Below are 16,184 nucleotides of genomic sequence, written 5' to 3'. Positions count from 1 at the left end.
CTCTTTGGTGTTGTTATAACAGAGTTCAACTGTACTCTATTACTAGTATTATATTTCATTCTACGAAATGCCGCGGCCTGGTATAGATGAAACAATAGAATAGCAGTGTTCACTACTAAACAATAGTAACATAAACGCAATATTCTCAGTAGTTATAAACATCTATCATATTCCAGGAAGCCAGATGATCCGTACTACTGGTAAACAACAGATATTGCTTCTGTGTTTCGTCGTAATAAACTGGCCTAAGAGATTTATCCATCTATACGTCAACAAGCTTGTCACAGTGTACAGTACGTCAGTGTGGACCTAGTGTGCAATCGCCCTCCCCCCCCCCCCAGAAGAGGAAACTTATTATTTTATATATAAATAAAACCCATCTCAGAGTTTGGAGCTTTTAAAAGTAGCTCTAAGTAGCAGTATTACAACCCCCCCTCAGAAGTCCGTCCTGGATCCGCCCCTGCAGTACGTAACGTAGAAATTAAAGTTTCAGTCACATCTTTACAATATTTCAAAACTCTTTTTATAGGAATATATAGGAACCTTAATAAAGGAAGGTTTTAGTAAACCAAATTCATTAATAAAAACTGGTGGAATTAGATGCGAATTAACGGACAAAGAAAATGTGTCGGTCCGCACCAGCTTTCTTGGGCGCTTTTTTTTTTTTTTTTTTTTTTTTTTTTTTTTTTTTTTTTTTTTTAAAGAAGGGTCAAAGCTTTTGAACAAATTCCATATCCGCCTGATTTGTTCCATTGATTTCATGGTTTGCAATAAACTCAAATCTCATTCGGTCGAAAAAAAAATGTAAAAACTTTTTCAGGTTAGCCATCCTGAGTGAGGTTTTCCCGGGTACTCCTCTTTCACGCCAGGCAATTCTTCCTTCTCTTTCATCGAACGTCATCCTTCATACCTGACGGGCTAACAGGCCATCGATGCCGAAAGCCCAGAAATCTAATTCCTAATCCTAGTCCTAAGCTCAAATCTGCCGTCGAGGGAGAGTATTTTGAGAATGATGCATCGATTCAAACAAACGTGAGGGTGGTACTAAACTGTATTCCATTAGACGACTTTCCCAGAGCACTCCAGAGCCTCTTTGACCGGTATCACGAGTGTGTGATGAGGAAAGAATTGTATGTGGATAATGAACGTGGTAATATTTTTTTCTGGTGGAGTTAACTATATTATTTCGAGAAAGCCATAGAACTTATTGGACGGACTGCATACTATCGTCTTTGATGTATAGTGATCAATATTAAAACCGGTAATGATTGATTTGTACCACTTCCGGTTTGAATATTACCTTTATTAACGAACGCCATTCCTAACTTCTAAATCTTTATATCCTCGCATCAATTGATTGTGATCCATCAAGCAGTTCTTGTTTTTTTTTTTTTTTTTTTTTCTCCCAGAAGGACGAACACACAAACAGACAGAGTAAATATATCATGAGACTTTTTTGTCTACCGGATGGACGAATACATAAACAGATAAGGTAAATGTATCATGAAACTTTTTTGTCTCCCGGACTCATGAACACACAAACATACAATATATCATGAGACTTTTATGCCTTCCGACGGACGAACACACCAACAGACACGGGAAAATATATAATGAGAGTTCTTTTGTCTCGCGGACGGATGAACACACAAAGAAACAAGGTAAATATATATATCATGAAACTTTTTCATCTCCCGGACGGATGAACACATAGACAGGGTAAATGTATCATCAGACTTTTCTGTCTCCCGAACGGACACACAAACAGACAGGGTAAATATATCATGAGACTTTTTTGTCTCCCGGACGGACGAGACACGGACAGACAGGTAAATATATAAATGTGTTTTGATTGAAACTCATTAAAGTTTCTTCTTATGGTAATTGCAGCTTACAGAACACGCAACAATAAATCTTCAAAGTGTTCTGGCATTCTACCTAGCTTATGAAAGATACTGTAACTCATAACACAAGTTCTAAACCAAATCATTGCTCTAAAAATATTAAAAAGAATATTTTCAGGATCAAGATTTTTTTAAAAAAAAAAATACCAATTGTGTATAATGTTATTCCACATTTCTTTATTACTTTCGAGAGAGCTTTATTATCGTCATGAGGAAGTTGAAAGTGTTAAAAGAACTTGGATCAGTTATTTCTGATGTAGAATAGGAAGTCTACCTATCTTTTATATAAATCTTCCTGAAAGCATATATAGTATAGTATAAACTAACTATAAAGTAAACACAATTGTATACATTCCACAAACAAGAACCATGGTAATTAGTATGAATAAACTTTGTTGTATTTTCATTTTGTTAAGAATTAAACATGATTAAAGCGCATCAATATTACATAACTAGCTGATGAAACCCATGAGAAGGAATAATGAAAAAGCAGAAAAGAGAGAGAGAGAGAGATAACAAATCTTCAGAATGTAAAGAGAAAGTTGCACACCACTTAGATAATTTTCTCTCCCACATCAACAAGTGTTGCCAAAGTCAACGGCGCCTCGTCAAATATGGTGGTTTCAGAATTTGATAATAGAAATGCTGAGCTGTTAAAATTACTCGAATAATTTTGTACTGTTATTCGAATATCCGAAAATTCATTTTTTAATATCGGAGTAATTATCCGTTATTCTGCTAATCTCTACTGAAACGTAAATGAATTCGACCCATTTCTGAAACGATTGGTCACGAGTGATGAGAACAATGTGAGCAAAAGACCATGGTCGAAGCAAGGAGAGCTCACACTGATACCCAGGTGGTGTACGTTTGGTGGGATTGAAAGTGCATCGTTTATCACGAGCTGCTGTCACCAGGCAGAACGACAGGCTCGGACTTGTACTGCCAACAATTGACACGAATGAACCTCGCAAATCGAAATGAACGGGAGGAACTGGTCAACAGAAAGGTTGTCGTATACCACCCTGACAACTCCAGACCGCATATATATCTTTAATTGCGAGAACCTGAATGGGAGATTTAACGCATCCATTGTATAGTCCGGACCTGGTACCGTCAAACTATCGTTTGTCTCGTTCTCTCGAATGCTGTAAACCAAGTGTCACATTTTTTTAACCAGAAAACACAGAAGTTCTATATGGACGGAAATATGGTGATGCCAGAAAACTGGCAGAACATCATCGAAAAATGGTGTGTGTGTGGTTTCAAATTACAATAAATGTACGTAGTCTCAATGCTGACCTTTAAAGGCTCAAATACTTTTCTGGCAAGCTTATACATAAAAGGAATCATCGCAGCATTCACCTGGAACTGAGGAAAATCCGTGAAGAAACTTCTCAGGATGGCCGTCTACTGAACTCGACCTTGAATCCTTTGATTGTGAAGCAAGAACCCTAACCATAGTCCATACCAGCTCGGTTTCTTACATATCAACTCTTTCTCAGTGACTTTTTGTGTTTCGTATAATGATACAAGATCTTGAGGAGGTCCTGATATGCAGAGGCATAGTTAGAAAAGGGTTTAGTTTATCTACCAATTTGGCATCGCAGGTTCGGTACCCGATGAAAGCAGGAAATCTTTTTCTGGCTCTACTCACGTTCCACTGCGGCTCAGGGGTTCACCCAGCCACTGTAAAATCGGTACATATCGAAAGCTGGACACAATGGCAATTAAACCAAAGACTGACTCCATTACAGCCTGTTAAGAAAATGTAGTCTTATCTTCTACATCCAGCTCATATCCTCCCCTACAGCCTATCTCGAATACGCATTTTGATTCAGAAGCTAATTCATAATGTGTCGAATTTTGAATCTGTTTAAAAACATGTAGAAATACAGTTAACATAATCGACTTTGACTCTTATGTGTGGCCTATAACCAGTGTCGTAAATTGTAGGTGGCCTGGGGCAATTTCCCCCATTTAAGCTCCATGTGGCTCCAGGGAGCCCACTTCAATATTTTTTTTTAACTCATGTGATAGGGTACCATCATGAATGTATAATTGAAACATGGAATAGGTTTACCACATTACAAAAAAATAGAAAAGAAAAGAAAAGAAAAAGAAAAAATGAAAGAATGAATGAAAAGAAGGATACGAAAAAGTTATCTGAACTCATTTCAATAAAATGTCTCTCATTAGGACCCCTATAAATAACATATATTTCTTAAGGCTTTAAGTTGTGTCAAACACTGTTCCCTCAATTTAATTCGTGAAGCATGGAAAGGGCTCACCGTACGATTTTCAAAAAAAGAAAAAGAAATAAAAGAAAAGAAACAGAAAACAATGTAAGATCCTGGTGATGACCCATCATCCGAACAAGATATATATATCCCTACGATAAACCATACACGTAACTGGACTCTTTCAGTAAAACGCCGACTAAGCCCCTTAGAAGTAATATTTTTTTTTATTAACATTCTAAATTCCAAGGGGTTCAAAATTCATATTTTTCTAGGGGTCTCAATTTCATATTGTTTCAGGAGCCCCAAATATTAATACTTGCCCCTTCCCCCCCCAAGGAAAAATTTGATATTACGATGCTGTCTATAACCTTCAATTTATCACCAATATTTCATCACGTAAAATAAAGAAAGTGGAGTTTTAGGCCTTTAAGAGCTGGCAACTCTGTTTCCAACAGTGTTTGAGAGGGAGGTGAAAGGAGAAGGGAGACAGGATACATAGTTTTCCAGAGAGATGCTGCTGTTCTTCATCAACTTATCGCCATCACGGAAAATTCACTAATCCAGCCTATTCTAAGATGTAAACTTTTGCACACAGATTAAATCACTTTCTTCTTCATCATTCGCATTTTCCTACCTTCCTGCAATACGTCACACACACACACACACACACACACTCAGAGTGAGAGAGAGAGAGAGAGAACAACATTCTATGAGAAGTTATCTCTTCGATACACACTCCTAAACATTTCTGCCGTTCAACAGACTAGTGATGAAAACAATATCAGGAAGGAGTTTGTTTAACGATGAACACACACACACACACACAAAACTTACCTTAAGACAGCTTTAGAAAGTAGCTTTTAAAAAAAAGTTTGTTGCCTTAGCTAATATGATCCAATTTCTCATAATTCACTCCGCTCTTTTCTTCTCCTTGGCTTTTTTCAGAAAGACGATAATGCGAAATCTCTTGAAGATAAAACTTTCTGCTTGAAAACAATCCAGGTAAGATTCAGATGTAATAAGTCTTTATTCTGTCCTCCCACCATTCTTCTTTTAAATACTAATTCAATCCAAGGAAAGAATAACTTCTACTGTACTTACGAAGTTTTCTGTCAAGTTCCTTTGTCATTTATAAAGTAACAAACTTAATTCATCCATCCTGAAGATACTTTTTCCTTTATTTTAAGACTTAAACTTAAAAAAAAAAAAAAATTCTAAATGTGTTAAAAGCAAACTTATGGTTTTTAAGTTTTGGATTTCTGTTGAACTAATTATGTGGACATAATACTCTTGAAACCAATATTTCGTAAAATGGACTAATACATTTGATCTTCAAAATCTCTGAAATAAACATAATATTAGTTAACTTTCTTTCATCTAATCCAAAAGATACAATCAGAAACAAACGTTTTGTTTCTTTCACGAAGTAATTATCTTTTATATTTAAAGCAATTGGCAGATTCAATGCCATAAAAACAAAAGGAGGTAGTAGATTTTAACCTGTACCAATCCCGCCAGTTGATTATATTATATGCCAATAGCATCAAAAGATACAATCATGTACCAATTCCGTCAATGAATTCCATATTCACCCAAATCCTGCCAGTGGATTCACTCCTGCACCAATCACGCCAGTGGATTCTATTCTGTATCAACCCCACCAGTGGATACTATCGTGTACCAATCTCGTCAATGGATACTATACTGTATCAATCCGACCACCAGTGGATTAATTCCTGTACCAATCCACTAGGGATTACTATAAGCTCGTATTACTTGCTTCCCAAGACGTTGCTTTATATTATCTCCCTATCTTCTTTTCGGTAACTCCCAAAACTTTTTTTTCTCAAAGTAGGATCTGTGAACTCAGATTCGAATATTATAACTGCAAGACTGAAAGTGAGGTCTTACCGCAGGATCTAAAGTAGTCATTTAGAACTAGTCGATATATGACGTCACAGAAGATATTTTTACGGTCAGCAATGCCTCGGGACCTGGAAAGGATTGGTGGTGTATGAGTAAGTAATCAAGGGCCCTCGAATGGTATATATATATATATATATATATACGACATGTAAGTCGCTGCCTATCACGACTGCCTTTCCTAAAGCACCAGGTTTTTCGTCTAAGGTACAATCTCTGCTTCACGTGCTTTACCCAAAATGGAAGTTGAAAACTGTGACGTCACAGAATATCCAGTTGGCGATAATTGGCATAAATGCATTCAAATAATAAACGATAAATAGAATATTTAATTGTTGTAGGTGCTGTAAGTACCATATAAAGCGCGGGACAAAGTCAATGGCGTGTAGGCTAAGTGAGTGAAACAAAGGTTGTGACGCGACGTTGCCATGTGATAAAGAGATGTGGCTAGTAGACGCACTACTGCGTGACGAACAGGTGAAAGACGTGGCAACACCGCAACCCTCTCGTTTGCTGCCTTCAAAGGCCATAAAGTTTTTCTCATACTTTAGTTCTAAAGAGTACTCACCTGATATTCAGCCCATGTATGAATCGACAGACATCTGAAAGAAAGAAAGAAAGAAATGGTTTTTAATCTAATTTATTCTATTTCTGCGAATATTTTACATCCTGTTATTTTTAAACAAAGAGATAATACGCTTTTTTCATTTGGAATATTATTTACAGAAAAAAAGAAAATACAAAGTTGGTTATTGAGTTCTCTACGTTTGTGTGTGTGTCTGTGTGTTATTTGCGATTTTTACTTTTTTCAATTTGAGCACTCCATTCGATAGAGCATCAAAAACTATATGAAAAATTGATGGATTTTTTCGCGTCACTCTTACCATTCCCGAGATATTGGCCTAAAAATGGCCAATTTCCGGAGATTTAAGGAGCTATATCTCGGGAACCATACATTATAGAAAGATGATATTGGTGTTGATCGATAGCTAAGAGGGTAGTGAACATTTTGGCACGAAATAGTAACCGGTGGCCACTGGCCAACTGGCCACCGTTCCCCAGATATTGGCCAGATACTGGGATTTTTACGGAGAATATCTCGGGAATCGTAAATCATAGAGATCATATTAGTGTTGATCAATACCTAAGAGGATAGTGAACATTTTGGTACCAAATAGTAACCGGTGGCCACCGGCCAGTTGGCCACCGTTCCCCAGATATTGGCACAAAAAAGTTCGAATTTCGGGAGATTTAAGAAGCCATATCTCGGGAAGTCATAGAGAGATGATTGCGAGAAATAGAAGAAGGTACGGATAAAAAAGATTTACTTCTACATATAGGGACAATCACAATTATCTTTCCCGTTCCATCTCTCTATTCTTTTTTAAGTTCGTTCTGGCAATGCTTTTTGAGCATTCTCAACTGGCTTTCATTTGAAATATTTTTAAACGAAGAAGGAGATAATATATCCTTTCTGCTTTATATATATATAACAAGTAGAGATAATATAGTATTTTTACTTGGAAACTTACAAAGAAGTGCACGAGACAGTTTGATACAGTAACATTGAAACAATGGAAGCTTAAATATGAAAGAGGATTCTCGAAAAGTACAGTTAGGTGTTTGCTTTCTTTCTTACATCATTTGAAAATTTTTAACATACCTTTCCACCACCTGCATGAAACATCAGTCAACCTACAATTTAACCTTGAGTAAAACAACATGTATTTCAACCAGAGCAAATATGATATTTTAAGAAAGAAGGAATGAAACTACTTAATATTAGCTCAGATAACCAAAGTCAAGTATTATAGAGTCTGGTCAGAATTTTGAGAGTAATATGGCCACTCGGTGTTGTGAGGGGAATTTGAGAACTATCTGAAAAGAGTAGCAGATTCCATTCAAAATTCTTAACAATGTAGACGGGATTCTCGATACATATTCCCATTGGCATAACTAGAGGTGACCGCTCCCTAGAAAGCTGTTGGCCTCCTTAAATTATCGTTGGACCACAGTTATGGTTCTTTCAATTATCAGAAGGGACAAAAAATATTGTTGAGATTGAAACCTCACATACATGGAGTATGAGAGAGACATAAAATCTACCGTATTGTTGTTTTAACTGATGCCAAACAAATGCGGTTTCCAAAGGTTACAAGATTTCTTGGTTAAATCTCAAGAAATATTGGTAAGATTAAAACTTCACACACTTAGAGGTATAAAAGGGTATATATTTCACATATACTTGGGATATGAAAGGATTTATAAAGCCTAAATTGTTATTGTTGTATAAACGTGTTTGTGTTTTGTGTGATTTCCTTTACTCTGTCTTCACCAGAGTTTATTTATAACTTACCGTGATTAATCAATATTGTTAGAGGAAGTGACTGCCAAAAAACGGGACAAGAATCTACCTGTTTTCAGTCAGACGGAAACGTAAAGAGTTGCTTACGTGAACAAGAAACTGTTCAAAAATTGACGTGCTGGAAATTAGAATTAGTAAGAATAGAAGATAGAAGAAAAAAACTAGCAGAAGAGAGAAAAGAAAATACTGACGCGCTGGGCGTGAACAAGTTTTCCTTCAATCTCCTTCAATAACAAGTGTTGTTTCCGGCCGACCACAAGGTTAAGGTTCTTCGCATATAAAAGTGTTTTGTCGTGTCGTGCTCTCAACGTTGAAGCGGAAGTTAAATGTCTATTAAGAGATGACCACTACTAACACGGCATAATTGCTTCTACTTCTTCTTTCCCTCTTGCATCTAACAAGGAATTTTGATCACAGGTTACTCCCATTTTCCTTTCCTGTTTTCTTTCTGACAGAGGGCAGCACAGTGCACATCAATAGATAATACGAATCACGCAAGGATATGTTACGGTAGGCTTTGTTTTTCTTTTCTTTTTTTTGCCAATGGGAGTACTGTCACCAGGGATTCAGCTTTGGAAAGAGATACAGAAAAGGAAGGAAGAATACACCAGGGTTTTTAATCGTAACAGAAAATAAAAATTTTAATTCGGTATACTCAGGGCCGGCCCTAGGCAATTTGCTGTCTCGTACAATGGCATCATTTGCAGCCTCCCCTTTTCTCCAGAAAGAACAAATCTTAAAAGCCACGACTTTAAGTATGCTACCCCATCATGAACAACGAAGTGGAGGGAAAAGCACTCGCACTCAGAAAGGCGCAAACACTACAAACAGGGTTGCCAACTCTGGAAAATAAGAAAACCTGCACGCCCTCAAAATTCTCTATGATATAGGTCTAAGTGTGAAGTATCTCTGTTCGGACCCATCCATGGAAAGGAAATGTACTATCGTGAACAAAAGTGCATTAGCACCTGTATTCTGCATATCCTTAGTACATTCACTAATAAGCTTAATACATACATTGTGCTATAAATGAGAAACTGAAATCGGCATTGATCATTTTATTGTGTTTACCAATAACTGCCACTTCTTTAAAATTATCGGAATAGTTGAACAAAAGCATATTAATCTTTACGTGACAATTTTGGATTTGGAAAAATGAAATTTATTCGTTAAACTTACACTTCAGCTACACAAAATTGCTTTTAAAAATCCTTTTTCACTCTCAATAAATGTATAAAATTCCTTACAAGTAAATTTCAAATTCTCCCTCATGCAGGCTCTTTCGTGTCCTTAAAATTATCTGAACAGATGAACAAAACATATTAATCGTTGATAGATGGTGAAAGGTTTTGGACTTACAGAATGAAATTTACTTTTTTAAATTTATACTTCGAACTAGATACAAATTTGAGAAAAACCCTGCCATAAAGGTGCTGGTAAGAAGTTTGTACCGACCACCGGCTTTAATCAAAATTAACAGCATTATTTCCGGCCAAGCCGGTGAAAAACCGGCCCGTTGGCAACCCTAACTACAAATACAATCTTGTTTTTCTTTAAATAATAATTTACTGTTAGTGAAGAATAAAGCAAACACACCTGTAGAGAAAAGATGATAATCCTTTCTATAGAATTCAATATTGATCTGCAGTCTCAAAATATCAGTTTGCAATTCCATTGCAAATAATAGCTCTTTTATGTTAATTTCTTGATTTCTCTTCTACATATGTTAATTTAAAAAAAAAAAAAAAAAAGAAAGAAAGAAAGAAAGCAATTCCACCTTCAATGATAAGGAACTTGTTTGTGAGAAAGACAAGACTAGTTTTCATATCAAAACTGTGATAACTAACTAAATGGAACAGGTGTTTGTTACTGTTCCAAAACTGAGTTCTTGAACAATGAAGTATTTCATGCTACGATTTGTTTGACTGTTTGCCTTAGCAATGTCCATGTGACCTTAAAGTAATGCAACCTAAACATGATTTATGAATGCAATATTTGTATAGAAGGTCAGCACAGTAAATTTAACTATCATTATAAAATCTGTTTCCAACAATAAATATTTATTTTAATTAATATAGTTAAGACAGATTTTGTCGCCCCGTGCAAATGCATGTGTTGCACATATGGTAGAGCTACTTGGAAAGGGAACTGAAATACACGTGGACATACCGGTTCTATTCACAAAACTGAAAACCATAATTTGGTATGTTTCAAGAAAGAAGGGGAAAAAAAAAACGAACTTTCTGACCATCATTTCTAAAGTGAAAGCTCATTACAAGCTGTAAACGATGTTAAACAAATGTAAAATAATAACTCCAGACAATGTTTTATTCAGACATGTTAGGAAGAAATTTCCACCCATGTATAGAGTTTAATTTAGTATTGAATTATTATTATTATTGCTCAGTTGTACTAGCTTTGAACTTGGGATTTTAGTAATTTTGATAGAAGCCGATATGACAGTATTAATTGCAATAAGAAAACAATAAAATATTTAGAACCAAGATCTTGTTTTAGAAGATGCAGCACAGAAAGAAAAAGAAAAATATATAAACTAGAATGATGAAAACTTGCAAAAGCACTATTTTTATTAAACTTCTTAGCTTTGTTAACACTGATATTCCCGTAATAGTAAATAAACTATAGAAGGACTTTCTTTAAAGCACACTTGTATCATTCAAAGCAACATGGAATTTGTTCATCACAGAAGTATTGCAGGTATTTTGAAACCGGATAAAAAAAAAATAAAAAAAATAAATTACAAATCAAATTTGGTATTAGTAAATAGCAGAACGTAAAATAACAAAACACGTAAGTTAGAATATACAATGCACAAATGAAAAAAAAGACACAATAATAAACATTAGGTAAATGATAAGACACAAACAAATACATGAGTTCCTTCGTTTCTAAGCGGTTAGCGCACACACCCTTGGCGTGGGAGACCCGGGTTCGATTCCCGTCGGGAGATCATGTGCTTCAGATTCCACGTCAATCAGTAGGTCTCGTCTTATATAGTCTCGCTGCTGAAAGGGACGTTAAACTCAAAATCAACTCAACAAACACACAACCATTAAATAGAGCACTTAGACGAAGACAAATCTGTAACGAATGAGGTACGTTACACCCACAACATTAGAACTCACCAATTTTGAAGATATGCCGCGGTGGCTCAACGATAATGCGCTCACTTGTGGTGCGTGAGGTCCCTGATTCAATCCCAGCTCGCGCCAAGTGGGTTTTGTTGTGGACAAACATCGTATGCGCTTCATCCCACATTCATCACTCCAGTATTTCATTCATTCTCAAAATTACCGTTTCCTTTACCCTACACGGCATTATCGTGGGATGTAAAACTGACAATTTTTATTTCATTTTCAATTTTGAAGATATACATGTAGCATATAGGTGAGGAATATAGTTTACCTCCAGAGCTATAGACTCCTCAGAAAGCGAGAATTGGTTAAAACACCACTAGAGAGAACTACATAGTGGTTTTGTTACAAAATCCATTGCTCTTTTATCTGTAATTTGGTTTCCACTTTGGCATGAGTTTCGACTCCAGAACAACAACGACTTTCTGGAAAAACTGATTAATCGGAACCATTTTCATCGCGACATTTTTTAGGTTCTGCAACCGATATATATAGGTGGTCCTTATTTTTCGACTTCCAATCTTTTTGAGTCTCATCCAGGCCGATAGCTAGCCAAAAAATGTAGGGAGCGGGGGCCCGGTAGAAGTTAGGGAGGCCGATCCAACCATATTATATAGTTAATTTGCAAGCCTATCGTGAAAATTTTAAGGGGGCCAGCCCCCTTGACCCCCGTGGATATTGGCCTGATCTCATCCCCTAAAATAGTTCCATATTAGATGAAAGTAGTCTATGAGAAAAATTAGCTCAATTGAATCATATTAAATGGTGTCTATGAACATAGGCAGGTACAAGCCAAAGGGGGTATAAAAATAGATAGTTGGAAGAATGTTTCAATTTGATCTTGAACTTATATGAAAATTAGTTGCGGTTGAAGGTTGAAAGGGATTGGCTCCGGTTACGAAACCGAAAGCCATAGAACCATTTATGTCCACTGGTTGTGTTACTTTTAACAACCCTAGTGCCAGGTAATTCGAAGAGAAGGACGAACGACAATAGATAAGAGAAACATATGATACCTAACTGGACAGAGGAAAGTTCTGTTTTAAACCTGCATCTATTAGTTCCATTCAATGCCTACACTGGCTCTGTGGTTTGTTTACGAGAAAATGGCGACATCCCAAGAGAAGTCGTCGGAATAGAACTTGGGTCCCTGAGCACCAAAGAAAAGCGCACTGATAATGTTTTATAACTCTTTCTGACTCTTATTCTTTTTCTGAGTTTTCATGACTACCAGACCCGCTAGACCACCGCGGAGGGCATCAATATTTCGTGTATTATTTATGTAACTCTATATAATAACACTAACATGATCTAAACAAAAATAAAGATTATACATAGCATTATATGTCATATAGCATTACGTAAGTCAATATATCACCAACAATGGAACAAACAAAAAGAAAGAAAGAAAGAAACTAATTTCTGTGCAATACACATATTTGCCTTTGTTCAAGTACATTGTCCTTAATTGTATAATTTAGGCTTGAGTCTCATTTCGGTATGAAATTCTACAAATACTATATACGGTACATGGAAGTGCTGACAAAATTAAATAACACTATTGGCATGTCAAACCAACATTTTTTTCTGGGGGGGGGGGAGTAAACATATCTATGAAGTAAAAATGAATTTAAAAGGTTAATAAGAAATTGGGTTATCGTCGTGTATGTATATTTGCAATGAAAATATCTTCATTCATTTTAACATTGCGAAAAGTCAATTACATTTACAGAATCCGATGATGTGTCACTATTTACCATCTACTTTATGTTCACATATCTAGAATGTAACATTTCTCATCATGCGATATTTTAACTAGTTACGACGTTATTAAATCATACGAAATTAAGTTATCGTAACACTGAAAGCGAGAAAACAAAACTACGCTACGTTAATTCGAAGTTTCTAATATTTAGAGTACACAATGTCTGTAATTCATTCGAGATCCAATTTCTGTAGCTCAGTCTTTCTCTCATAATTATATCGCCACAAGGTAAGGGTTACCGAATGCACACAATGAAATTTAAGGTTTAAGCCCCACAGTTAAACCAGTCAGGCTAAAGGAGACGATACTGATGAGAAATGAATGAAATGATAGAATGAAGAAAGTGGGAGAAAACGGGAAAACCGCAAGAAAACCCACTCACACGGTGTTTGTCTACCACAAAGTTCACTTGGCGCAACCTGAGATCGAACTAAGATCCCCTTCCACCCCAGTCTACCAGTGAGCCACTGCGCCCCCCGAATACACACAACTTTCTGACGGTGTATGAACATTTCTTCCCATAGCATTTAGCCATAAAAAATAAATGTTTACCTATGTGTCAGTGATGTGTTATTTGCTACTGTGTCGTTTGCCACTACTCGATTTTGGTGTTGTTTGCCACGATTTTGCTACAGTATTTGCATTCCGATTTTATCAGATCCAGTGTTTCTTCCAGACAAGTTTTTTTTTTTTTTTTTTTTTTTTGGAAGGCACTGCCCGCTGGAGCTCTGAGAATACCCCCGGAGGAGACCAAAATAATACGTCTATAATAACTATAATAATAGAATGGCTAGTACCATGCGAAAATAATATCAGCCCCTCCGAATATTAAATGTGCCCCCTGGAACATTTTTTTCTGAAAGAAACTGATCAGATCTCATTCTCGTGAATTCCTCCGTGGCTAAGCGGTTAGCGTACGCGCCTTTGGCCTGGGAGACCCGGGTTCGATTCCCGATGGGAGCTCATGTGGTTCGGATTCCACGTTAATCAGTAGATCCACGTTCCATATAGCCTCGTTGCTGAAAGGGACGCTAAACTAAAATCAACTCAACTCATTCTCGTGAAGATTCACACACACCTGGAGTAAAAGGCAGTGTTGCCAGGCATCTCTGTTTTTGATCCCCTGGAATAAGTAACTGATAAGTGTTCTCACCTTTGGGACGAAAGAGGTTTCATTAGACTCGCTATTGAAAGAGAATATTAAGCACCATACAAATTAACACAAAATATCATTAACATCACAATAGCTGAGTAAATTGATATAACCGTATTGTCTCTTTAAACGGAATTCTTAATAATCACCTCCTGTTACATAACGTTCTTTTGTCATTATGCTACGAGACTAAAGAACTAGATTTTATATACTTAAGAAAAATGAAATGAAATATTTCAGTTTTACCTCCCATGGATATACCGCATAAGCTAAGGATATTGTGGTGATGAGAATGAATGATAAATGGTATAATGAAGAAAGTGGGAGGAAACACAAGAACCCTGATAAAACTCACGCCATTGAATTACAAACAGCTTGATTGCCGAAGCAAATAAATCTTGGCTTCTAATTGGTGGAACAATTATCATTGGTAGAAAAGTTTCAGACTGTTATAAGGTATATTTATAGTACGGAAGGCCGCTCATAATTTCTTTTAGAGGCAAGTTCATGCTCTGTTGACAACAGTGCTACCTGATTTAGTTTCTCTTGTCTCAAACAACTAACGCTAATGCTACTACTAATAATAAAAAATACACACACTTGGATAAATGTCTAATTGCGTTTTTAAAATTAATTGGAGGACGCTGCGCTGAATCGAATGGAAATATTTATAAATATACCCATGCATGAGGCCACGAGAAAAAAATGACCTTTAAAGTTGAGCTCTTTGATCTCAAATGGTTTGTGATTTACCGATAATTTACTCTCACCTGAAACTACAGTCACTAGCAGGGTAAGGGAAAAGTATAAAACAAAGTACACAGCTCTCCCAAGGGAGAGAGAAGTTTTAACATTTCCATGTTGCCCACCAACCTATGGTTGAGATGAACAAGAAAAAGAAGCAGGGTAAGGAAAATTCTGAGTGCCTTGTAAAGTTCATCAAACAAAGATATAGTTATCTGGCAACCCTCAGCTTATGAGTCGATTTTGTATAAATCTCCATGATTATGATGTAAGAAAAATCAGAGAGAACAATACCATGGCAAACAACACCAAAATCGAGTCGTGGCAAATGATGTATAATCTATCTGTCTATCCTTAAAGCCGCCACTGTACGCATGCATTTCTCTGGTTTACTTTCCAAATGAGTAATATAATAAAAAAGGGTGTTGAAATTCGAACTTACTTTGCCTGCAGAAAAGAATTTATCCACCACAGCTGTGTCTAGTTACAGCACCGCACACTGCAAAAACGTGTTTCTATCTACGCTGAACGAGCGACGGATGATGTTTCCCCCTTTTGTTTTGCTCTATTCGACTTGACATTTTGACGGTCAATTACCTAACTCTTCGCGTCAACACCATGCCACCACAACACTAAAAGCACTAACACTACGCCATGTCGTCGCCAGAAAAAATCTCAGTTTCAAGCTTTTTATTTTTTTTTATTTATTTATTTATTTTTATTTTTTTTTTTTTTTGCACGGAATAAAATAAAAGGACAGGCTGAAAATAGAATAAAATTGTGGCTCCTCTATTGTTACAAACTCGGTCCTAATAAAATTATTCCAGAGTATGATTCCAGTTCCGGAATATATCGTGTATACAAGTGCTAGTAGATACGACAGTCAAATCTGTATAGCGGTGCTTCAGCAAGAGCCGTTTCCATTTATCATT

The 16,184-nt window shown here is 36.4% G+C and overlaps 1 protein-coding gene across 1 annotated transcript in view; it reads right to left on the bottom strand.

The window, feature by feature from the left end:
• LOC145668851 (uncharacterized) overlaps positions 1-15,854 on the bottom strand; it is a 695,269-nt gene extending 679,415 nt beyond the window's left edge. Inside the window, exons 1-2 of the mRNA XM_081737057.1 lie at positions 15,695-15,854; positions 6,639-6,672 (exon numbers count right to left, since the gene is read on the bottom strand). The gene's annotated coding sequence lies outside the window, so the exon portion shown is untranslated. The remainder of the gene's footprint in view (positions 1-6,638; positions 6,673-15,694) is intronic.
• Positions 15,855-16,184: the final 330 nt, after the last annotated feature.

The sequence above is a fragment of the Thermobia domestica genome, chromosome 13 (assembly GCF_964235325.1).
Source record: "Thermobia domestica chromosome 13, izTheDome1.hap1.1, whole genome shotgun sequence".
In the NCBI taxonomy this organism is placed as follows: Eukaryota; Metazoa; Arthropoda; class Insecta; order Zygentoma; family Lepismatidae; genus Thermobia; species Thermobia domestica.
The sequence above is the reverse complement of the archived record's forward strand: the minus strand, read 5'-3'. Positions and strand labels throughout refer to the sequence as shown.